Here is a 25,562-nt window from a genome sequence, read left to right on the forward strand (position 1 = left end):
AAAATACTATCAATCTTTTAAAAAAATCAAGTAATGACAAAAATATATTGATATATTTTTATGCTAAAATGCCTTTAATAATTTGTACATGTATATCCGTTTTTTTTTAAACATAAAGTTGTAAGAAAAAATAGAGAATTGCTTGGGCTATCTATGTGATCCTTTGTTTTTTATATTAGTCTTTTGATTTTTCTGCTGGATTCCTGGAGAAGGGTACTTGAAATTCTGATGGGAATTTCACTGAGTGTGTAGGTGAGTTCTGGTGTTTTAATGTATTTCACGTATTGGTTCTGTCAGTGCGGAAGCCTGGGCGGTTCTTCTGTCATTTAGCTGTTTCACTGATTTACTTCTCAGCATCTAAATCTTTTTCACTGCTGTGGTTCAAAATTGCAGTAAATGGGATAGTTTTATATTTCTTTTTACTTAAGAAATTTGTCATCGATACTTAATAATGATAACTGATTTTTATGTGTTGATTTGTATCTGCAATTTTATGTAAAAAATTTGTCAGATCTAATAGTTTTCTGGTAGTGTCTATAGGGCCTTTTAAAACATACAATTGTATTGTCTACAAGTAGGAATAATTTGGTTTCTTCTTTTCTTATTTGAATCGTATCTATTATATCTGTTTTTGGTATCATTGTTCCAACTAAGTCTTCAAAGTACTACAATGAATAAAAGTGGAGTGGACCAACCTTATCTCATTCCCTATCCTTAAGGAATTGTTTTTGGTTTTTCCCCACTTAAGTATAATGTTTCCTCAGGTTTGTTTTATTTGGTTTTCAATATAGTACACCATTTTTTATCTTTCACTAATTTCTTTAGGACTTATGAAGGAATATAGGATTTACTCAATTACTTTTTCTGGAGCTAATAAAATGATCTATGTCTTTTGCCTGACTGCCTTTCTATCTATCTTTCTATCATTTTCCTACATAGCATCTAGTAAAGATGTATTAATATGGGCTTAAGCATATGAGTTGAGAAAAATGTAGCCTTAAGGCCAGGTCCTATGCTCAGCATTAGATGACCAATACCAAACAAACTCAGTGGCATTTTTGGAAGTTCTTATCTCATACTTTGTTTGTTTTTGTTTTATTTTTTCAGTTGTTGTTTTGAGTATAAAGTATGGATTCTGGTTTTGTGTTTTTAATGGGATTTATGTCTTTGCATGTCTATGTGTTTCTTGTGCCATTTTTCTTCCTTTTTCTTTTGGCTCATTGTATTTTGTTTTATTACATTCTTATTTAATCTTACATTATTAGTATTTTTAGATGTCTGTTTGTACTCTAGTATGTGTATGTGTATGGGGGGGGGAGAGAAGGTACGGTAAGGTAAGGGAAGAGAAGGGAAGAGGAGTGTAGATTTTGGTAGGTGGGTAAATGGGGATGATCTGGGAAGTGTTGAGCGAAGGGAAACCATGATCAAAATATTAAAAAAGAGTATATTTTTTCAATAAAGTAAAAATAAGAGAATAAGAGAAAGAGTAGTGTCTAGAGAGTGTAAGGTTAACCTAAAATCATGTGTGTCAGTGTCTCAAAGAGTCACCCTTATGCCTAGTTATAGAGCATATTATATTGATTAATTCCTTTATGTTTTCCAACAGTCCATACTTGGAAAGAAACCAACTTAGTCATAATGTGTGATCTTACCAGTGTGTGTCTGACTTTAATTTGCAGTAATTTATTATGAATTTTTACACCTAATGCTTATCAGAAAAATTGTTCTGCTGTTTCCTTCTTTGTTATGTTTTCTCTAGTTTTTTTTTTTTTTTTCTGAGATCATTCTGTCCTCTAGAATGAGTTTGGTAGTATTCTTCCCTTTCAGGTTTGTTGGAGGAGTTTGAGGAGTACTGATGCTTGATCTTTCTCAAAGATTCAGGAGACTCAGTTATGAATCCATCTAGTCTTTGGCTTTGTGTGTGTGGTGGGAGGGGTGTGGGAATCCTTTTAATGATTGTTTCAATCACATTGGTTTTTATGTATCTGTTTACATTGCTTATATCATCTGGGTTTGATTTTCTTAGCTAATATGAGTTTAGAAATGTATCCATGTCCTCCATATTTTTCAGGGTTTTTAGAATTTTTCAAAGCATTCCCTAACAAGCCTCCAGAATGTATTAGAGTCAGTTGTAACAACTTCTCTTTTATCTTTAATTTCATTATTTTGTGTCTTCATTCTGTTAGTTTGGCTAGAGATTGTTCAATTTTATTAATACTTTCAAAGAACTACTTGTTTTTTGATTGCATGTATTGCCTCTCAGTCCTAATCTCTACTAGTTCTTGCTGTCCCCACCATTTGCCTATTGTTTCTTCAAATTTTTTCTGTCTTGAAGCACATCATTAGCTTTTTATCTGCATTTTTTTTTCTGATTTTTTTATTGGACATTTTCTTTACTTACATTTCAATTGTTATCCCCTTCCCAGGTTTGATTCCAGAATACCCCATCCTATCCACTCTCTATGAGAGTGCTTCGCCACTCACACACTCCCAACTGCCTGCCCACCTTGGCACTCCCTTACACTGAGGCATCAAGTCTTCACAGGACCAAGGGCCTCTCCTCCCACTGATGCCTGATAAGGTCATCCTCTTCTACACATGAAGCTGGAGCCTTGGGTCCTTCCATGTATACTCTTTGGTTGGTGGTTTAGTCTCTGGGAGCTCTGGTTGGTTGATATTGTTGTTTTTCCTATGGGGTTGAAAACCCCTTCTGCTCCTTCAACCTAGTTTTTCTACTGGAACCCCATTTGTAGTCCAGTGGTTGGCTAAGAGCATCTGCCTCTGTATCTGTCAGGTTCTGGCAGAACCTCTCAAGAGACAGCTATGTCAGGCTCCTGTCAGCATGTACTTCTTGGCATCTGCAATATTGTCTGGATTTGGGGACCATATGTGGGATGTATCCCCAGGTGGGGCCATCTCTGGATGGCCTTTCCTTCGGTCTCTGTATCACACTTTGTCTCTGTATTTTCTCCTGTGAGTATCTTGTCTCTTCTTCTAAGAAGGACTGAAGCATCCACACTTTGGTCTTCAATGTGAACTCTTATTGCTATAAACTTTCCTTTTAGAACTGCCTTGGGTATAGGTTATAGATATTTGCTTTCAGTGTTTGAAATATATTAGCTTATGCTTTTCTGGCTTTTAGGATAGCAGAGAAAAGATCTGATAATATTTTGATGTCTTTGCCATTATATTTGAGTTGATAATTTCCCTTTGCAGATATTAGGTTTGTTTCCTTTCTCATTATTTTGGCGTCTGCTTCATGTTGGGTTTCTTGTGCTGTACTAAAATACCATGACCAAAAGCATCCTGTGGACAAAAGGGCTTATTTTTGCTCCTAACTGTAGTCTATAATTAAGGGAACATAGAGCAGGCTCTCAAAGTAGGAATCTGGAGGCAGGAACCAAAGCAAACACAGTGGAGGAACACTTCTTTCAGGTTTATTCCCATGGCTTGCACAGTCTGTTTGTTTGTTTGTTTTTATAATACCCAGGACCTTTTTCCCTTAGGTGATTCCACTCACAATAGGCTAGGCCTTCCAATAATTAATCAAGGATTAATCAAGAGAATGCCCCATAGGCTCTCCAATAGGATAAGTTTGTGGAGGCATTTTTTTCATCTGAGATTCCCTTTTCTCAAATGACTCTAATTTATGTGAACTTGGCAAAATACTAGTCACGACAGCATCTTATTTGTGCTTTGCCGTGGGGAGGCTGTTCTCTAGTCATATCTATTTAGAGGTTAACTCTTGTGCTTCATTGTTGATTTCTTTCTTTAGGTTTGTGTAATTTTCTAGCATAGTTTCTAAATAAACTGTGTATGCCACTAGATTCTTTTACCTCATGGAGTCTTAGACTTGATCTCTTTAACGTATCCCAGACTTATGGGAAGTTTGCGTGTGCAATTCTTTTTTTTTTTTTTTTTTTTTTTAATGTTTGGGTATATTGTTCTCTCAACTTTGCTGTCTCCTTGAACTTAACTGTTGAGGATGCTTTATGGCGTTTTCGTTTGTTTGTTTGGTTTGGTTTTGGTTTTGTAACACACACAAATAAATATATATGTATGTTTCAATATTCTTGTAGAAAGTAATTTACCATGTTATTCCTTCATTTAGTTTGATAACTTTCTTATGTAGAACCTGAACTGACCCCCAATATTATATTTTCTTAATTCTTATTTACTCTATAATCATTGATCTTCTTTAAAAATACTACAAGTTATGTCTCAGGCATTTTAACTAGTTTCTGTCCTTTTCAATACTGAGGAGTTTGTAACGTTATGGATGTAACATCGTGAGTTTTCATAAAATATGCTTTGTGTTATTTTGATGTGTTTTGGTGACATCTAAGGATGGAAAAATTACAGTTGCAATTTTTCCTTCTCCCCAATATTTTGATTTATTGTATTATGTAACTCTTTCTGGAGGGTTGTCTTCACTTGGAATTATATTTCCTGCTGCATTTTATAGAAGGGAGATTGATGTAGTCCCCACTAAAGGTTAACCAGCAGTTCCAGTGTTGACTTGTAGTAGAATATACTTGTGCACATCACTTGTGTCTATAATGGGGTTTAGAGACAGAAGCCTTAGAACTAAAAATTGTCATTTTTTAGATTATATTAAGGCAAGAGATGCAATATTTTGTAGAGAAATAGAGGAATAAAAATAAAAGAAGGAAAGAAATTATTGACAAATAAGTACATGGTTTGGAGTTAGGAGAGGTGATAGAAACCTGTATACTTAGAAATGTAAAAATCAAGATGGTTTCCATAGGTTTGAAAGGGAACAAACCAGAATAAGTGACCTTCTTTATGAGATAGAATTTGTAACAGCAACTTATCAATTACATATATTATTATGAATAATATTTTAAAATGTAAAGATTAAAAGGTTGAATAAAAAGCAGTGATATGGTGCAGGCAACATTTCAATTTTCAAATATTATGCCAGTATCTTCTTATCATTTAAGATTTTAAGATTTCTTCTACCTAATATTTTGGTCCAGTCTCTGCAGGTGGGGTGAGAACTACTACTCTCAGCAATTAAAGCAAATTAAGTCACCGAGTCCTTCTAGATGAGTATTTCTGAGTATAGACAACTTTCTCCCAGAATTTTATGTCCAGAGTCTTCCCTCTCTCCTAGAAAGTTACATTCTTGCCTCTGTAGAATTAATGATTCAACATTCCATAGTCATTAATGTCTGGGATGCAGGCTCCTAAGGTCTATGGAAGGTCAGCCCACCGCAATGTCTACTCATCTGAATTCCCTAGACTTGATTAGAATACTACACTGGATTATGGTGGTCTTTGCCATTTGGTGTGGGGAGTAGAACTCTTGCCTCTTGTAATCTAATCTGCCTCTCATTCAGATTCCTTGACTATTCCTCCTTTCCTCATGGATTATCATTACCTGGCTCCAGTTCAATCTCAGTATTGCTTTTTAATAGCTAAGACCACCTCTCTTTGAAGCTTTTCTGGGAGAAACTCAGGTGGTGACAGTTAATGCTCATCAAGGAAACTGCTGCTCACTGCTGCATCTGAAGTGAACGTAGCAGTAGCAACAGCAGCAGCAGCAGCAGCAGCAGCAGCAGCGTTCCTTAAGGAGCCAGCTCTCATCATGGAGAAGTAATGCTGTCCACTGAGTCAGGACTCATGAGAGTAGCTTCACATGGAGGCAGAGCAATTGAGTCACTTCTTCTCGTCAAAAGTCATTAACACACTTAGATGCAGTTTTAAGTACACCCCCCCCCAAGAAATCGGGGAGCTAATTATTATGATTGAGGCGATTACTTTGATTTCTTAGGATTTCGTTACCTTGTAAATAGACTCTGGGTGTGAAATTAATGTGTAACTGAACAAGGCCGCACAGTCAAGACTAATTGCCCTGGCTTACATAAGAAGTCTTAGCCAATGTTGGCCTCTTCTGTTATGGTTTTGGTGGGGAATCTTTGAAGGGGCATTAGACTGAGAAGAAAATACTACGATAGGGATGGGGGAACTACCACAGAGGTGGCACTAGTTTTTCTTGACTGCTAGGAGATGAATGGCTTTGTGCACTGAAACCCATCTGTTTGTCAATACTGCATCATCTGTAATCAACTTTTTAGTGGATTGTGGGGAAAAACGTACATAAGACCTCAAAAGTATTCTAGTGGCTAAAATATTTAAATTAAAATCATTTCTTTGTTCCAAAATTAAGAAATTTTTCTGTGTTTTAATTGGGAAAGATTTTTTTTTGTGAACTAATCACACATAATTGTAAAAATCAGTCTTAACTGTCATGAACTGGAAAAACAGAACCCAAATCTTGACATATTTAGAATATTATAGTCTGTAAAACATTTATGTAAAAAATGAAGGAAAGGCCATCTGCTGAGTTTTAAAACTTATAATTGCATACCCATTCCCTGTGTTGTCCTCAGTGAAATCTTTGTGCTCTGACTTATGTGCAACATGGGATTTGCCCCTGAGCAGAGGGAAGATTCATCTCAACAGCTCCTGAAATGACTCTTCTAGAGATGCTCAGACTTCTGGAAACACTGTTTTAGAAGCACCCATTTAATGCAAGTTAAACATTCACACTTGTGATATCTTATGGAGGCACTTTGTGGCAAGGATTGTTTTGTGCATTGTAGGCTGATCAGTATCTGATTTATTTACATAATAGGTGTCAGCAACACCCACTACTTAAAATTGTGAGAAAATGAATGTTTACATTTGGGTATACTCTTATGGGGCAAATTTATCCCTAGTTGAGACTCTCTAGTGTTGAAAACAGACTGACACACAAAGAAAAACTGGGAAGAGACAGACTGTGGAGTATGGAACTTTATTTTATTTTACTTATTAAGTCTGAAATGCTCTGTTTAAACTGAGCTTTAGCCTGGAGGAAAATGAAGGTCACATCTGAAGTGCAAAGAGAAACAGAAGGAAAAGATGCTCACTTTCCGATCTCTCAAGGACCAGATCCTTGATTAAACAATGAACTTGGAAGACTGCTAGCTATCCTGTTTTACCTGGCATGGGATGTGAACCCCAAACCCTCTAGGCTGGAAGAGATATGCTTGAGATTTTAAAAAGGAAGCAGGGGTATTAGTAAAGGTGTGAGAAGCCTATGTGTGGGGTGAGGGAGCAAGACAAAATATTCTTTAAGTGAAGAGCCCTCTGGGTCCAGAGGGGCTTCCCAGTTACTTCTCAGCCAGGTCTGGCATAGAAGGAGGGATCTGTCCACAGATCAAACAATGCATGGTAGGGAGGTGTGATTTCATTATAGGAAAGAAACTGATAGATACTTAATATCACCCTTTTAGGAGAGGGGTGAAGTTAAAAGAAGAAACATGAAAGCAACTGAATTCACTTCAATGTTATTAACTTATACTTCCTTCACTATGCAAAATGGAGCTTAGACGGAAACCTATTTCATTTTATCTCCACTGTCTTAATTAGAGTTTTCTATGGCTGTGATGTAACTCCACAACTAAAAAGCAAGGAGGGGAGGAAAGGATTTTCATATCATTTTTTAGCATTGAAGGACGTCGGGACAGGAATTCAACAGGGCTGGAACCTGGAGGTAGGAGCAGAGGCCATAGAGGGGTGTTGCTTACTGGACTTGTCCCCATGTCTTGCTCAGCCTCCCTACTTACAAAACCCAGAGATGGCAACACCTTTAATGGGCTGGTCCTGAGACCCTTCCCAGTTACTTCTCAGCCAGATCTGGCATAGATGGGGGATCTGTCCGTGGTGTGTGTGTGGGGAGGTGTGATTTCGTCATAGGAGAGAAACTGATAGAGACTTAATATGACTAAGTGGGGACCTCAATCACTAACCAAGAAAATTCCCTGCAGGCTTTACTACAGTCTTATCATATGGAGGTATTTTCTTAATTGGGGTTCCCTTCTCTCCGATGACTTTATCTTCTGTCAAATTGACATAAAATTATCTACTATACCCACCTTTATATGTTCCAAGTTCCTGACAGTGAAATGATCTAATAAATAAAATATCTTCATCCAATAAGACTAAATGCTTAAAATATATAACCTTGGCATAAAGCTGTATTCACAAGTGTTAGTGTTTAGTGAATGAAATGGCATCAAGATAAAGTGAAATAAAAACCATTCTGATTTAGAAGTCTCTAGAATATTTTTGAATGCTTCTGTATATAAGATGGATGGATGCCTAGCAACCCATACAGATGAGCATATATGTGAAAAGAGAAATACAGTAAAGTATTGATTATAGATTCTGTATGGTACTTTAGACATTTACCTTCAGCCCTCAGGTTTTTTTATGTGTAATACTCTTCTCAACAAAACAAAAATGGATTAAATCAGTCTTCTTGATAATCGCACTTTGGAATTTGGGTTGAGTTAATTATGTAGCAATAGACATATTTAAAACGTTGTTTTATACACACAATCTGTACATGACTGTCAACAAGAGAAAGTCAAGTGTCCATTCTGATCCCTTCCACATGGCTCCCAGCTGTGGCACACAACTTAGGAGAGCATTATCTATTCCCACTTACCCCTGTTTCTCACATTTCACAGTTCTCTCTGGAATTTTCCAATAATTGTACAGTAGTGTGCTGTGGTTCATCATCCTGACTTGACACTCTTTGTGGTGAGAATGTAAATAAAAATACTTCTCATTCCCACCGAGGCCTTTGAAACATAAATTAGGATTCCTTATCCTAATTTGCTGCTGACAAGTCTTAAAGGCAGAGTTAAAACAAAATTCTTGAACCAGCAAACTTGCTTCTACAAGTACAAAGGAATTTCAATAGTAGCCTCAGGAAGGAATGGATGAAACTGTCAGTCACAGAAAAGAATTTAAGATGCAGGAGTGGTGGGGGAAAATCTGTTGCTTCATCAAATGGGAGAATTCAAATGTTTAAGCATGTCACTGACCCCGGTACTGAATCTCACGTTCTCCAAATCTCTAAAGACAAAAGAGGATGGTGAGGAGCCTCCTTTAGCACCTAGGAGAAAGCATTTCTGACCCCCATGTCCATTACAAAGCATATTTATCACATGTAACAATACTGAGCTTCAAGAACTATTGCTGTGTTGCCATTCTGGACACTAATAAGACTTTAAAAAAACCCAAGATTATATGTAGTGTATAATAGAATCCAAAGATACTAAATATTCAATTTGGTCATGCTTAGGCTTTCAAGTATTATCCATAAATACACATGGTGGACTTAAGTTAGGTCAACATTTTTTAATAGGTCTGGGAATGTAGACCATTAATAATGTACTTACCTAGTATGTGTTGGAACTTGAGATTGATTCATAGAATCAAAAAAAAAAAAAAAAAAAAAAAAAAAAACTAGATGTTTTTAGGTATCTTGTTATGAACAGTGGTATGAAATGAACACCAGGCACTTTGAATGATTATCTTGAAATGGCATGTGCTAGTGAATCTTTCTTGGGCTAATATATTCTCAGAAGTAGAATAAGATTAATTGACAATAAATATTTTGAATTTACCTTCTTTGAAAATCTTGAAACTGGGGAGTCTTGACCGTCACAAAAAATTAAGCATCATTGTTACCGGAAAAATTTAACTGCTCAATATTTTATGTTTAATGTTTTCAGAATTTCTAAGATCAAAACTTCTACTTCTCAAAGAATGAAATTAATGGATATCATGGCTAGTGGTACCATATGCCTAGAGGACTTCTTCCTCCTAGCATTTCCCCTGTGTGTCTGCTACCTGGGAATCTCTTCTCAGGCATGGTACAGGGTTAGCCACTTTCCTAGACTGTCTTGAGTGTTCAGTGCCAGATCCTTATATTGTGTCTAATGGCTCATCACTTCAAATAAAACATCACATACACAAACGTTCTGTGGATTTTATTGGAAGGGCATCCTACATCTCTTATTTTCTATATCCTTCTTATTGAATTAGTCTTGAATTTCAACCTTCAGGTCTATATGGTGTGTAAAAAGAACCAGTTCCCCAATGTTCTCTGACTTATGCATAAACAACCTGCAAGCATGTATGCACATAGACAAATGGAATAAAATAGAATACTTTCTAATTAAAAGGAATATCTGCTGAGGTAGAAAGAGCAGATGGTAGGCTTGGAAATCTGAAAAATAAATATTGCCTACTGTATTGCTCATGTACACTCTGTGTTTTCTCTAGAATTTTATGTATAGCTTCTGAGAAAGTCACATAGCCTAAGGAAAAGCTAAACATGGACTTTGGTATGAGACAATGTAAAATTCCTTGATAAACTTGCTCATCTCTAATATCAATGGTAGTAATTGCAATAGTATCTTTCCAATAAGATTTAATTTGAGATAATACTTTTAAAGTACTTGGGCTAGTTTCAGCTCAATAAATAGCAGCCCTAACTACAAAGCTAGCAGTAGAGGACAGGCTATTATTTCAGGATGAATTACCATGATCTTTTCTGGTCATTTGATCAGTATTTTTTATTTCCCTTGCTTTTTGAAAATTCAGTTGTGGAACTTAACCTGGGGAGATTTTCCCTGCAGGACATCTTGAATTATTCTGATTTTTCACTTACTTTCAGAGGTGTCTAATTCCAGGGGAGATAACCCAGACGCAGATTATAAACTTGCAAAATGGACCTGCTCATGTGGAGAAAGCCTGTGGTTTCCTGGCAGTGAACTTGGTTACACCAAGACAAGAATGGCCCTTGAGCAGGGCTGGAACGGAATCACTTTTCTCAATATGATCACTGCACAAACCAATGGACGACCACAGCACAGGTGGAGGTTTGTGTTTGAGGGCCATTGAGTCTCACCCATTTCCCTAATGCACCATAATTAAACACCTGTGCTAAATAACTTCTCACCGCTCCACCATGGAGATTTGCTTGATGCTCCGCACTTCCTGATGTTTTCCATCTTATACTTGGGAGGGTGGTCTCAAGGCTATGCTTTGGTTCCCGTAGGGACAAAAAAAAAAAAAAAAAAAAAAAAAACCAGCATGTTTCTGCCATGGAAAATTTTCTCAGTGAGTTGTAGATTTCAAGGCTTTTCAAGGACACTTAGGGAAGAAAAAGCCTTTTGTGAATGTGGAAGGCATACCTGTTTACTCAACATTAGCAATGATTAGACTATCTTGTCCAACACTGAAATTGCATGAAATTAGTAGGTGTTTGTTTATTTTTGGAGACAACTTGTCTCCATGTAGACCTAGATGTCCTGGAACTCACTCTGTAGACCAGGCTGGACTGGAAATTTAAGATCTGCCAGCCTCTCCATGGGAGTACATGAATTAAAGCATGCACCACTACCACCAGGCCATGAAAAAAGTAATTTGTACTTTGCTTGTTTTATAAATCATTGGTGCAGAAGAAAGAATGGGGTGCCTTTTCAATGAAGTTAGCTGTCCAAGTAAAATCTATGCATTCCCCCAGTGAACCACTGTTGCTGTGCCTCATATAGTTTAGCAAGGTGAGTCTTTTGGTTGTCACACCCACAGTTGCAATTTACATCAGGATTGCCCTGAATATTTTTCTTTCATCTTCAACAACAGACAGCAAACTGGTTTGGCCTTAGGCTAAACCAGTGGTTTGAGTGATGTCTATCTTTAAGTTGTATCTCTTCCTTTTCTAGGTGGTAACCTCACATGCTGGATGTGTCTCTTGGCTCTTTAAGTCATTCTCTATGACAAAGTGTAAAATAGTTCCAACTAATGTACGGTGTTTGTTGAATTTCTCTGTCTCTTTCTGTCCCCCTTTCTCTCTCTTCCATTCTCTCCCTCTCCCTCATTCTCCCTCATCTTTCTATTGTCTATACAAACTGACCAAGGTACCAGAGTTCTGTGAGGCAGATGAAGGAATTCATACCAGGAAGGTGAGATTGCTTTTATAATGCCCCAATAGACATAATGCCGCAGTATAATGTATATACATGTCTCAAGCATATTGCTCTCACAATATGTGAGAGCAATATGCTTGAGATGAAACTTCATGCACTTTTCACTTAAAGAAAATCTCTAGGCTAAAGACATCGTCAAGAAAACAAAACGGCAACCAACAGAATGGGAAAAGATCTTTACCAACACCACATCAGATAGAGGCCTAATATCCAAGGTGTACAAGGAACTCAAAAAGCTAGACAACAGAGAATCAAATAACCCTATTAAAAAATGGGGTACAGAGCTAAACAAAACGTTTTCAGTTGAAGAACACCGAATGGCCAAGAAACACCTGAAGAAGTGCTCGACAGCCTTAGCCATCAGGGAAATGCAAATCAAAACAACCCTGAGATTCCACCTCACACCAGTCAGATTGGCCAAGATCCAAAACTCAGATGACAGCAGATGCTGGCGAGGCTGCGGAGAAAGAGGAACACTTCTCCACTGTTGGTGGGGTTGCAAGCTAAAACAACCACTCTGGAAATCTGTCTGGCGATACCTCAGAAAATTGGATATAGTACTACCTGAAGACCCAGCTATTCCACTTCTGGGCATATACCCCAGAGACACTTTAATACACAACAAAGATATATGCACCACAATGTTCATAGCGGCTCTATTTATAATAGCCAGAAGCTGGAAGGAACCCAGATGTCCTTCAGAAGATGAATGGATACAAAAATTGTGGTACATATACACAATGGAATACTACTCAGCCACCAGAAACAATGACTTAACCAAATTCTTAAGAAAATGGCTGCATCTAGAGAAGATCATCCTGAGTGAGATAACCCAGTCACAAAAGAACAGACATAATATGCAGTCACTGATAGTGGGATGCTAACCCCAGAGGCTTGCACTCCCCCAGAAACAACTCACAGACTGTATGAAGTCCAAGAAATAAAGAAAACAAAAAAATATACATATATTCACAAAACAAGAAGACTTTGACTATTTCCATGTTGCGTTTTGTTTTGCATGTACTCTACGCTTATTGTAACTATTAGGTTTTCAATGCATACTGTCAAGCCCTTGAAAAAAATCAAGTACTGACTAAAAAAATATATTCACATGGTTTTATGTAAAAATTATTTCAATGTCTGAAAAAACAGTACTGACAAAAATGTATAATTTTAAGCAAAAAAATGTTTAAAATTTGTACATTTATCTTTGTTTTGTAAAATAAAGTCGTTTAAAAAAAATAGAAAATCTCTATCAAAAAAAAAATAAGAAAGAGAAAATCTCTACCTATGGTTTGTACTTAGTCATATTCTTAGCCGCTACTTTTTAAAAAATGGGTTCTCTAAACTTTGATTTTGATCTTTAACATTTAACAGGCCAATAAAATTCGTGGTAATAGGGATTTCCTATTCAAAAATATGGAATAATTGGGAGATCCCATCAGGGACATCCTATATGAAGGAAATGATCACAGTAAGTAATAAACTATAGGGAGATTTCTGTACTCAGAATATTCTTCTTGTAAACTTCTCCTTCACTATATTTCAAAAAAGTCTTTCAGTTCTCCATTGCAGAATAAGCTAGAGAAAAATCTATGACGGTGAGCTTCCTAATGCAATGCTAAAATTATCTTTTTGGAAGCAAATCTTCTAGTTTCATTCAGAGACTTAATGTTTGAAATCATTGTGAAGAATAGCTACTTACATTCTCACTTTTTTTTTTCAGTATCTAATGACCTTTCCTTAACTTCATAGAGACAGTTGGGTTCTTAGCAGGGTTTTGTCTGTTCTTTGAGATTCAAACTAATTTTAAAATATCACATCCATCTTTGAATAAAAGGCAGGTTTGCACTTGTGTGTAGAGTTAATTTTGCTCATGTTACAGATCCTTTTAAATTTTCTACTTCTCTTTCCTTTTATTTCTTTTTCCAATAAAAAACAGTTTTTCCCCAATTTTGTGTCCTATTTAGTACACAAATGCCATTTCTCTTATCCATGTGGAAAGATGCTTTGGGGGGGGGGATGTTTGTTTTCTATTTTTCTCTCACATCTCAACTATTGTATTCCCTTCATTCCTTCCTCCTGGTCTTTCTCCCCTACCTCCTCCACTTCCCTTCTTCCCCAGATTCATACCCCCCAACTTCACTTCACTTAGAAAGGAGCAGGCTTCCCAGCGACATGAATCAAACATGGTATAACAAGCTACAATAAGACCATGCACATACAATCATATCAAGGCTGAACTAGGCAACCCAGCTGGAGAAAAAGTGTCCCAAGTTGGCAAAAGAGTCAGGCACAGCCTCTATTTCCACTGTTAGGGGTCCTAAAGAACACCAAGCTACTTAGCCATAAAACATACTTGAAGAAACGTGGTCAGACCCATAAGGCTCCAGGACTTCTGCAAGTTCCCATGAGTCCAAGCCAGTTGATTTTCATGGCCTATGACTAACCCCTCTGGTTCCTCGAATCTTTCTTTCCCCTCAGCTTCAGAACTCCCTGAGCTCTGCCTAATGTTTGGCCGCAGCATTTTGCATCTGCTCCCATCAGTTTCTGGATGAAGTTTCCCTGGTCTTTTTTATGACAGCTCTGCTAGGCTTTGGTCTACAAACAGTCTACAGAGAGGAAAATCTGTAGGAGAAATGTTTTGTGTCTGGGTTGGTGTCTCAATCGCTCCATTTGAGGCCGTGTCTGGTTACAGAGGATGGCTGGTTCAGGCTCTGCTTTCCCTATTACTTGGAGTCTTTGTTAGGGGTACTCTCATAGACTCCATGGAGTTTCCAGTATACTAGGTTCCCTCTCACCTTAAAATGCCCTCCAATTACAGTCATTCCTCCCAGTAGAAAAATAGGTGTTTTTTTTTTTTTTTAATAGTTAGACTTTTCTTATTCTTGAATCTCTTTCCTTCTTTTTATCTTGAAGCTTTGTTGGTGTTTTCTCCTGACCACATACTGTATTTGCTTCCTCACTACTTACAGTCTGTTTAATTCCTTACAATTTATCTTCTGATTTCTCCATACCATGAAGGCTTGATGGACTGTGAACCACTCTGGCACATAGAGACAGGCGGTTGGCCTGTGTAATTGATTGAATATTCTTATGTGATTCCCGGAGTTTTTCCAGTTAACCCTGTGAGCTCATCTTACCTACATATGGCATAGTACTCTTTATTTCTGGTTGTTTTTTTTCCCACTTTACATTTGACCTCAGCCAAGCCCATTTAGGATAATGCCTTTACTTACATTCTGATGACGAGCAGTTGTCTATCAGTGTCTTTATCTCAGATCTAGTTGAGTACTAAAACAACATAGCCAAGTACTTATTACTATTTTAAAGATTAAAGGACAGCATTATTAGGAAAATGAAGATAACCCACAGTCTTGAGTCACTAAATTACAGAAGGATCAGAAATATCCTGAAATCTTTGAAGACTTTGATGCCATCGACATACACCTTATTATTTCCTCAAATCTCCCTTTACCCTTGATTTCAGTAAAGAGATGCCTTGATTTTCCTGATCTGGTCCGGTGGCTCTAGGCATGACACTGAATCTCTGAAAAGAGTGTTTTACTGCTAACAAGTGCTGGTAAAGAGTAAAATGATGAGGAAATGGGTAGATATATGAATATGTCCCATCATCTCTCCTGTAGCTTCTTGGATGTTCATGGGTTTTCATTAGACAGTCCTAGTGAACTGCTTTAACTCATCCCAGAAAGCACAGGATTACTGATATTATCTTCTCAATGTGTCATGAGAGCTCCAAACTCACCATGTTTCTGTTAGATTCCCTGTGCTTCATCCTTTATCACATTCCCAGTTCTCATCAAGAACACGCTGTGCATCTAGATTTTAAATTGGACTTGGAGAAGCCTTTGTCTAGTCTTCCAATTCTCTCTTCTCTTGCTGCATGCAGTTTGCCACCAATCTTTCTTCCTAATTATCACTTAAAAAATGTTTAGCCCTATTGAACTATGGCTGACAACATTAGAATACATATATATTTAGTGTATAAAATAAGATGTTTTGGTATGTAGTGTGATGTGACTGCAGTTACTTATCACATCTACCATACTACCTTTCCAAGCACGTGGATGGTGAGACTATGTTAGATGGATTCTCTTAGAACACTGAAATGTGTTTTATTTTCATGTTGTCTTATTAATAATATTTCCATTCAAAATTTTAGACTGTTGTCTTTCTCACTTCAACAGCATGCTGACTGGAATGATTATAATAGTTAGAGGCAGGAAAGTCAGTTTAAAAGCTTCATAGCAGCTTGGGCTCCAGAGGAAGTTACTCACAACCAAGACAATGACTGAAAGAATATGAGAAGAAACAATGGCAGGGTAGCCAGTTGAAGAGATAAAAGCAGTATATGAAATCATTGTAAAAAATTGGAAAGAAAATTAACCAGAGAATTTTTTGGAAGTAGCAGCCATAGATTTACCCAAAGCACACTTATACCCCATTCTGTACTTAATTACAGAATTAGCTGAAGTGGATTGAGAATTTTTGCATGTTGTGATAGGAGTGAAGGTATTTTTCATGAGAAGGTATGTGAATTCTTGGGGTGTAGAGTTCTAGTTAGGTATCCCTGGTTCTATTCTCTATAACCTTGAAGGCTATCCTTGTATTCTGAAATAATCTCAGCAACTGAGGTTAAGAATCTTGAGATGAGAGTTTTCTGATTGCTGTAGTGTTTCATAACTGTTACTCAACACATTCTTGTCGGAGAGAGGCAGAAAACAATAAGGAGACGTGATAAATAGGGTTTGGAATGAGCTGTTTTGAAGATGAAAGTAGGGGATCTAGCACAAAGAACACCAAAAACATAAGAAGTTAGAAAAGTCATGAATATGGATTTTCCAACCAAAATTTATTCCAGAGAAAGTAACTCTTCAGAGATTATGATTTTAGTTCTGCAACTGTGATTTTAGACTTCTAGCTTTTAGGCTAGGAAGTGGATAAACTCAGTCTGTTTTAAAAGCACTTAAATCAGGGATTTGTTGTAGGAGTAGAAGAAAAATGAATAGAGTTCTGACAGAAGAATATGCATGAGGAAACTCAAACTAGGTTACAGAGAATGCCTGAACAGAGAAGGCTTTAAGATAGCCAAGTCTTCAGCAATCATGGCTCAAGTAAAGATCTACAGAGACAGGAGAAAGCAGATTTGGAAAGGCCCAGTATAGGATGAGAAAATGCATACTTTAATTAACTGGTTGGGTATTTTATCAGTGAGAGAATAAATCCAAGCAATTATAAAACTATGGAAATTCTGATTTAAATAGTAATAGTGTAAAGACCACCAAGGAAGGAGAGGATTTGCTCATACAATCAATAATAAATAAATAAATAAATGCAATATTTAAATGCACGTGTGCAGTAAAATAGGAGCTGAATACTTTCCTGGTTATTGTGGTACCAGAGATTGCCCCACACATCCCTAAATATGGATCCATCCAGTTCTTGGCAAAGAATTACAAATACATGCTTCAGAAAAAAATTAATTCACACTACCCAATCTAAATTGGGGTAGAGGTGGTATATAGTTGAAAAGTAAATAGCTATCTAAGGCTTTATAGATAGAAAATTTGTATGATGAAAGTCAATGATATACCTGTTCAAGTATTTTTTTCAAACAGTGTGGGAAATTTTCACTGAAAGAATATACACACAGAAACAAAATAATGATAGATTCAGGGATTTATCAATTTGGACACTGACTTACAAAAGACTCCATTGTACAGAAACATTAACAAATACACCGTAATGGTTGTTATCTCAAATATCCTTATCTGCTTTGAAGATAATATCCCAGTCTTATTTGAAGGCTGTGAAACTTTGGGAAGGCCTAGCTGATGGAAGTCCTCAGAAGTAGGCTTTTAGAGATTACACTCATCCTAGCTCTGGTGTAACTCTTTGCCTTCTATTTTACTCCATGCTAACAAAACACTAGTGCACCCTTGAGACATAGCTCATCCAGTCTCCAAGCCTTCCCTAGCATGACAGACATGCCATGAAACAGTGAGCCAGAGTGAACATCTTCCTGACGTTGCTTTTGATAGTTTGTCATAGCAGGAATAAAAACGACTAGTACAATACATTTGGTTTTCTGTACACCAAGAGAAGAGGAAACCAGGGTAATCTGGAAACTGTTCAAAAGGATAACCCTTCCAGAGATATCTTAACACGAAGTGTCTATGTATACTCTGAACTTTCAGAGTCACCTGTGAAATCCCATTTTCCTATTACAATTGATGGCTTATTTATAGAGAAACTTGTTACCTGTCTCTGCATCGCTTCTCCTCTCCTGTGAGTGATTATATCCCATTTCTGTGAACCTCGCATTGGCAGATGATAAACCCATCCAAAGGGAAACTTAAACAGATTCATCATTAGTTTGCCTCAATGTTTTTATTCTGTATGCAATAAAACTATATGTCCCTGGCTAAATGTAAATAGATAAGGTTTAGTATTATCTTTCTGGAGATAAACTCTAATGGTTGAGTTTTCCACTTTGAATCATTTAATGGATTTTTTCCACTTGGTGGTTTTTTATACACCAATGAAACATGTAAAGTGTGACATTAAATTGCATAAGGGTATAAGTAGCATTAACATGGTAAGATAGAAAAATTCTTTTTAAAGTTCTTTCTTCTGATGCATTTTGAAGTCAGCAAACCAAGTTGTCTTGAACAATAATAATGTCTTTCAACTCATACCAACTATTCTAACATCATAAGAATGATAATGCTGACTTATTGCATCAAAATATATTAGAATGGAGGCTAAAAAAGCATTGTCCATAGGGCAGACCTGGTCAATGATCTATTACGGTGACTACAGTTTAGTGGAAACTCAGCTAGCTTTTGGACCTTAAGTAATGACTGTGTCTTCTTAAGGGCTATGAGATCAAATTTTAATAGTTATTTCAGAAACCCCATGCTTGACAGACCCTCAACATTTATCAGGCCCTTTAAAACATAAACCTCAGCAATGACTATATTAGAAAGGAAATGTACATGTAATATTTAGATAGTGTCTTACTTTGCTAAGACCATATTTTGAAATAAATTTTCTTTTAAAATTTTACTTTTATAAGTTATTTACTAATAATTACAAATTAGTTATCATCTTTATATTCCCAGTTTTATTGTTCAGAAGTCCCTTTGATAATCTATTATTGTTCATGAGTTTAAGAAACAAGAAACCCGTATCCAGTGGTCTACTGCTTTAATTTTAGAAAGGGCTTCATAAGATGTTACTATTATTCTCATCTCAGTATTTGTGTCGTGATGCAGTTTTGTCCTTTGTGTGGTTGACAAACTAAGTGTAAATTTTTTTTCCCAGTGATGATGTCTCCAACACTGTTTTTATAAACTTTTTGGCTTTGAATAATCACTTAATTACAATGTAATCTAACTTGCCCTCTCTGCAACATAGGACTAAAACCCATTGCTTATGCTCAGGTAACAAAGCTCTTCTCGCTCTCAGCCACTGCACAGTCCTATGTGTTCATTTGAAGGCACCATTTATCTGTAAGCTACAGCTTATACATGTGTTTGTTTGCTTCAGCATTTACCATCCCACCCTTTCCCCTTCCATTTCCTCTTGCATTTTCCCTCTCCCTGAAATTTATGGGCACTTTTTAAACTTAATGATACACACACATATAAAACCTGCTGACTCCATTTGTCTTTATTATATGTATGTGTGTTTAAGGCTAACCACTTGGCATTGGATATCCTATCTGGTGGCCTGTCCCCAGAGAAGATTTACTTGGCCTCTTTTGGTAGTCATCCATTGCCTGTAGCTCTTCATCTATAGTGGGGGCCTTGTAAGATTTACCCCATTCATGTTGGGATGTCAATTGGTATTATTATTGTATAGGTCTTATTTAGGCAACAATGTTGTTGAAATTCCACAGACGCATCTCCCTGTCTTATCTAAAACACACTATCTTACAGCAAATAGCATGGCCCTAGTTATTTTACACTCTCTCTGCCCCCTCTTCTATGATTTTTCCAGAGCCTTAAGTGTAAGGGTTGTGTTGTAGATGTATATGTTGGGAACATGAGCCCCACTGTTAAATATTCTCTGAATTTGGAACAAATGTGTTCTTTATGTTAATCTATCAGCTGTAAAAACACTTCTTTGTAGAGAACTGAGTACTGTGCTTACATAGGAATATAAGTTTAGGTATTTAGAATACAGATGGCAACTACACTGGTTTAGAAAAGGGGTTGTAGTTGCTTCTGTTCGAATGTCTATGATTTCACTAGGTATAGGTAGTTGACTAATCTGACTCCTTCCTATTCAGTTAGCCTTTTGTCCAATTAGATATATACTGATTATTCCTCATATAAAAATGTCACTATTGCACTTAGGTATATTTTATCATGCTGGTCTGGTCATGGTTTACGTTTGTAGACTGTACAGATAAGTACAACTATTACTTGGAGTGCCCCAATTAAATAAATTATTGTCAATCACTTATTTGTCCCAGTAAACAAATATTTAATAAAATGCAGTTCATTTTGCATTGGTGTTGTTTAGACTGTAGATTCTCATTACCTGTGTTAGAAAGCATGTTAGGAACACTACTGTTCATTGGCCATATGCTTCAAACAATAGCCTTACTAGAGGGAAATACCAGCTATCCTATATCCTATTGTAAAAAGTCTGCCTTTATCCTTCTACAAAAAAACATCCTCTGCCAACTCCTTGCCCAGATATATGAAGAGGTACCACACTGAAGATAAATTAAAAAAACTATATTCTTATGATTGGTTGAAATCTATTATTCTTGAAGGGAAGCATGGTATTTTGTAGGTTATATATAATAAACAGTTCTTTTAGTATGGACTCACTGGGTTCTTTGTATACATATGAATGTGTTTTGAAGTCTCTCTTTTCTTAGAACACAGCTATGAGCAAGTTTGGTGAGATAAAGATAACAGTAAGTGAAATGTAATCAAATCTTCAGATGTCTTCATTCCATTGAGTTTTGAAATTTACACACAGACAGAAGGCAAACACATTGGGGAGGGATATAAAAAAGAATAAATAGAAAAATTTTGTAAGAGTTAGGATACCTAGTGACATTTAGAAAAGAAACAGTTTAATTGGGTCTATAATGAAATAAAGCTTCTCACTTTACTGTTTGTTTGTTTGATTGATTGTTTTCTGAGGGCTGAATGTGCAATATCCAAATAGAGCCTATGCCTCTTCTCCTAGGGTATTTTGAGCAGCTCATAGACTGGATTTGTGATGTTTGCTTCTCTTTTTACATTTTTGTGGTGAAGCATTATCATTATTGAGTTTTCCATCTTGTCCCTGTCTCACTTTCCAGTTATCAACATCACACCAGTTTACTGGAACCTTTACAAAACAGGTTTTAAGAATGTTCATTTCCCCACCCAGTTTCTTCCCTCGCTCTGCATTCCATGGTTATTTTGTTCCCCTTCTAAGTAGGCTGTTTTATGTCTCCTGGAACGTATATCAGAGGACTGTCTTATATGACCTCAGTGGGAGAGGATACTCTTAATCCTGTAGAAACTTGATGCCACAGGAAGAAGGGATGCTGGTGGAGGTGATGGAGGTTAAGGTGGGTAGGCAGTAGGGGAATGAGTACTCTCTCAGTGGCAGGAAGGAATGGGTAGAGATGAAGAACTAGTGTATGGGGGGACCAGAAAGGGGGCAACTTTTGGAATGTGATAAAATAAAATAATTTAATAAATAAAGAAGATTCATTCTTTCTGAAAATGTTCCAAAAGATATGGGTGAATTAGAAATTTTGTGAATAACACATACTTTAGAATATTTTCAGTTATATTTGGAAACACCAATTCTGTTTAAATAGGTAGGTGATATCATCCATGTATGTACAATGTTCTCGGGCACCTCACTGCAGAAAGCTCATGACAAATCAAGGTTTTGAAAGTAGATGGACCATCCAGTGTATCTGCCTTCCTTCCTGGAAGTTTAGACTGCAAGCTGAACACATTTCCGTCTTCCATAGCAGACTCTAGCTCTGCCCCACTCACTTTTAACTTTTACCTCAAGTACCCTAAAAATAGGTTTTAAGAGACAATCAGACAAGGTATTAGTGCATGATCCATTCTTTAATCCAATGCATGCGTTAGAAAATATCCTGCCATTGTGGGCTGGCATGTACTACCTCTATCCTGAAGAGTTAGTACTAGAAAAGAAGATGAAACTGTGCTCTGATATGTGTGAATTAGGAATTATGCAGACAAGGACAATGACATTAATGTTATGGCTGATCATGAGACTGGAGTCACTGAAAATATTTTAAAGTCTCTGTGGTCATATTCTTTCTTTGCTTCTTCCTTCTACTGTTGTTTCCAGCCTTACTTTCTTAGAACCTTCTAGCAGATGATCTTCTAAGACTCTATGGGAGTTCTATTCTTCTTCTATGGTGTTTTTTATTCATGTGTTACTTACTGAGCCCATGGCTTTCTCATTCCCTAGCTGTACCTCAATACCATCAATAATCTTCTTCTGGGCAATTGGGCTCTGGAACTGTTGTTCTTATTGATTTTCCAGAATGTCATATTAATAGGCTCTCTGTGTATGATGAGTTAATTGGCATCATGGGACTCCCTCAGAATATAAGTATGGGAGGACAAGAACATACCTTCAAGCAGTAGATTACTTATGGGATTTGAAATTCCAATTCCTTTTAGATAATATTTTGCTTCCTAAATGAAGATGTAGTCTATCAAGTGGTGTTCTATGAAGATTTTTCATAGAGTGCACAATTCCTCTTCCTGGGATTTATTTCACCCCCTCAAACACATGCATAAACAAAGTTTTAGTCTCGTGTTATTTATGGTCAGGTGTTTCATGTCCTGATTAACCTAAACTGTAGATTCTTACCATCTTGTCTGGGCCCTGCAGCCCAACTTGAAGCTTTTTCATTACCACTTGGAGTTTCTTTGGCTGTATAAAGAAAAATAATTTCAGAGACACAACCAGGACCCCAGGTTGACACATGCATTGCTCTCCAATGCTACAAGTAATTATGATTTTAAATTCCTATGTATTCAGATTTCTTATCCATATTAAAAAATCACAAGCAGTAGTTAATTTTCTCACCATCTCAGAATATTCCCAGAATAATTTTAGTGTCTCCTAAGCTAGCATCATTAGCTCATGCTGGATCCTTTGCTTCTGTAGGCAGAATCAAAAGTTCTAGTTGAATAAATAGCTCAGATGTTCTCTTCTTTAATTGTATTGATAGTTGTCAAGAAGAGAGCACTTGGAAGAAAAATGCACTGGATGCCAAACAATGGCTATTTGCATATGAAGAAAAGTATTTTCTTTAGTAGCATCAATATTAAAGATATTCAGAAAGTTATGAATGACTTTTAGGTATATGTCGTCATTGTTCATATACTGAAAATGGCTACATTTGCATATTATGGACATGTGTTGTAGTACTCTGTCCTCTGGGCATGGCATGGTCATTACCATCTTAAAATCAGAGTATCTATGCTTAGCTATAGGAGACTGTCACAAAATTGGGCACATTTAACATTTCTTCAGGGAAATTGGCTCAGGAGATGATTCATTAGTTGGGTCATAAAGCTTCTTGAAAGGCCAAGTACAAGACCCCATTTCTCACTGAAGATAATCAAGCAATTAACAATAATTGAGGAGGGTAATTCTCTTTTATAATAGTATAACAACCTTTAAGTTGCCCTTGCTTCTGTAAGTAAATAAATAAATAGTAACTCATCAAGCTTGATTTTTCTCTCTTTTTTCTTTTTTTCTTACCATTTATTGTTTTGCTAGCTAAAGACATATTTATGTATTCACATATTTTTTTGGAAACCTTTGATCTACAGTTTCTCCTTCCTGAAAAATATGGTAGAGCAATGTTGGCACCAACTTTGTCTGATTTAACCTAAGATCTACTCCATGAGATGAAGATTATTCTTGACACTGCTGGAGTGACCAAGAACCAGAGGCGAGAGAAGCCAGAGGCCTAGGGTAAAACCAAAAAAAAGAAAAAGTATCGATTGAATGAGTCCCAATATTGAATGAGTGTGAAATTGTTATAGTTCAATGACTAATTCATTCATCATCCAAGAAACTTCTTCATGCACCACACAGGAACAGATACAGAGACCCACAGCCAGACTTGATATGGGGAGAATGTTCTTGGAATATACAGATCTAAATGAGATGTCTCTGTCAAATCCCACCCCTCAAAGCTCAGTCAATGCCACAGAAGAGAAGAGAGAAAAAAGAGATAAGAGACAGAGGGGATAGAGGACATCAGATGAATAGGGCCTTCAAAATCAATCTTACTTGGACTTATAGACATTGAAACAACATGAACAGGACTGACAAGGGTCTGTAACAGGTTAACTTAAGGTATATTATAGGTTTTGGTTTAGCATTTTTATGGGACTCCTGAGTGTGTAAATAAGTGGGTTTCTGATTCCTGTACTTACCTTAGGGACTCTTTTCTTTCTGTCCAACTTTGATGTAATAGTTTTATCTTATATTTTATGTTTTGTTCTTATCTCTTAGAACTCTTTTTAAATAACAGATAGAAAGGGAATAGATCCGGAAGCCGGAGAGTTGTAAAGGAATTGGGAGGAGGACAAGGAGGGGAAAAAGTAAGTAGAATATATGGTATGAGAATAAAATCATTTTTTAATTAAAGGGAAAACAGATCTGTTTTATAAAAGTCGCAGGATAACTTAATGAAGCTTTATTGCTACTCTAGTAGACTGATTTGGCTCAAGCTTAAACATACTAGTTTGGACTATGTTTTTTAAATCAAATAAAAGTATTTTAAGTATTTCTTTCATTTTTGAAAATTTAATGTAATTATATTATTTCTCCTATCCTTTATATCCCTCCAAACCTTCCTTATGCTCTTCCTTGCTACTTTTCAAATTCAAAGCCTTTCTTCATTGATATTACAAATATAATATATAACACAATATATTGTACAATATATACATATATTGTTACATATACACATCTATCTATCTATCTATCTATCTATATATATATATATATGGTGTAATAATTCAATATTGGATAATGAATTGTTGTGCTCTTCCCCAGGAAAGGTTATTTCTCCTAGTCTCAGGATTCTTTAGTTTTTCGTACCCACAGCTAGTGAAGTTATGGACCTTTAAGGACAACCTCCAACCAATGCCTTAGTAAACCTACATGATCACTGACTACACTCTAAATATATGTCCTTACATACACAGATAAGTTTGGTCTTCATTTCTCATAAAGAAAAGTTCAAATTATATAGTAGACTGTCTGAGAAAACAGCCACCTATCTAAATTCAAAGAGTAGGGTCCCAGTCGCAATGGATACATCTACAATACAACTCGAAGTTCTTTCTGTGGCTTAAATATTTCCCAATTTACTGGTCAATTTCTGCCTCATTGTCTTGCCCAATTTTAACGTACAGTTTTCCTCTCTCTTTCTATTGCTAAATTCTTAAGTCACTAATATAGAAAATATCCTAATTTCTTGATAAAAGAGTCTCATTTCCCCTTTGTAGTTGGGGAAATGGAAACCTGATCCTGAATCAGTTCTTTGTGACTGGGAGAACCCAGCTTGCTTACTGTTTGCTTGTATGTCTTTGGTTAAACCAAAGAACCTTTCACCTTAGAGCTGTTTCTAATGGTTGAATGAAGTGAAGA

This window comes from Micromys minutus (genome assembly GCF_963924665.1).
Source record: "Micromys minutus genome assembly, chromosome: 5".
Lineage (NCBI taxonomy): Eukaryota > Metazoa > Chordata > Mammalia > Rodentia > Muridae > Micromys > Micromys minutus.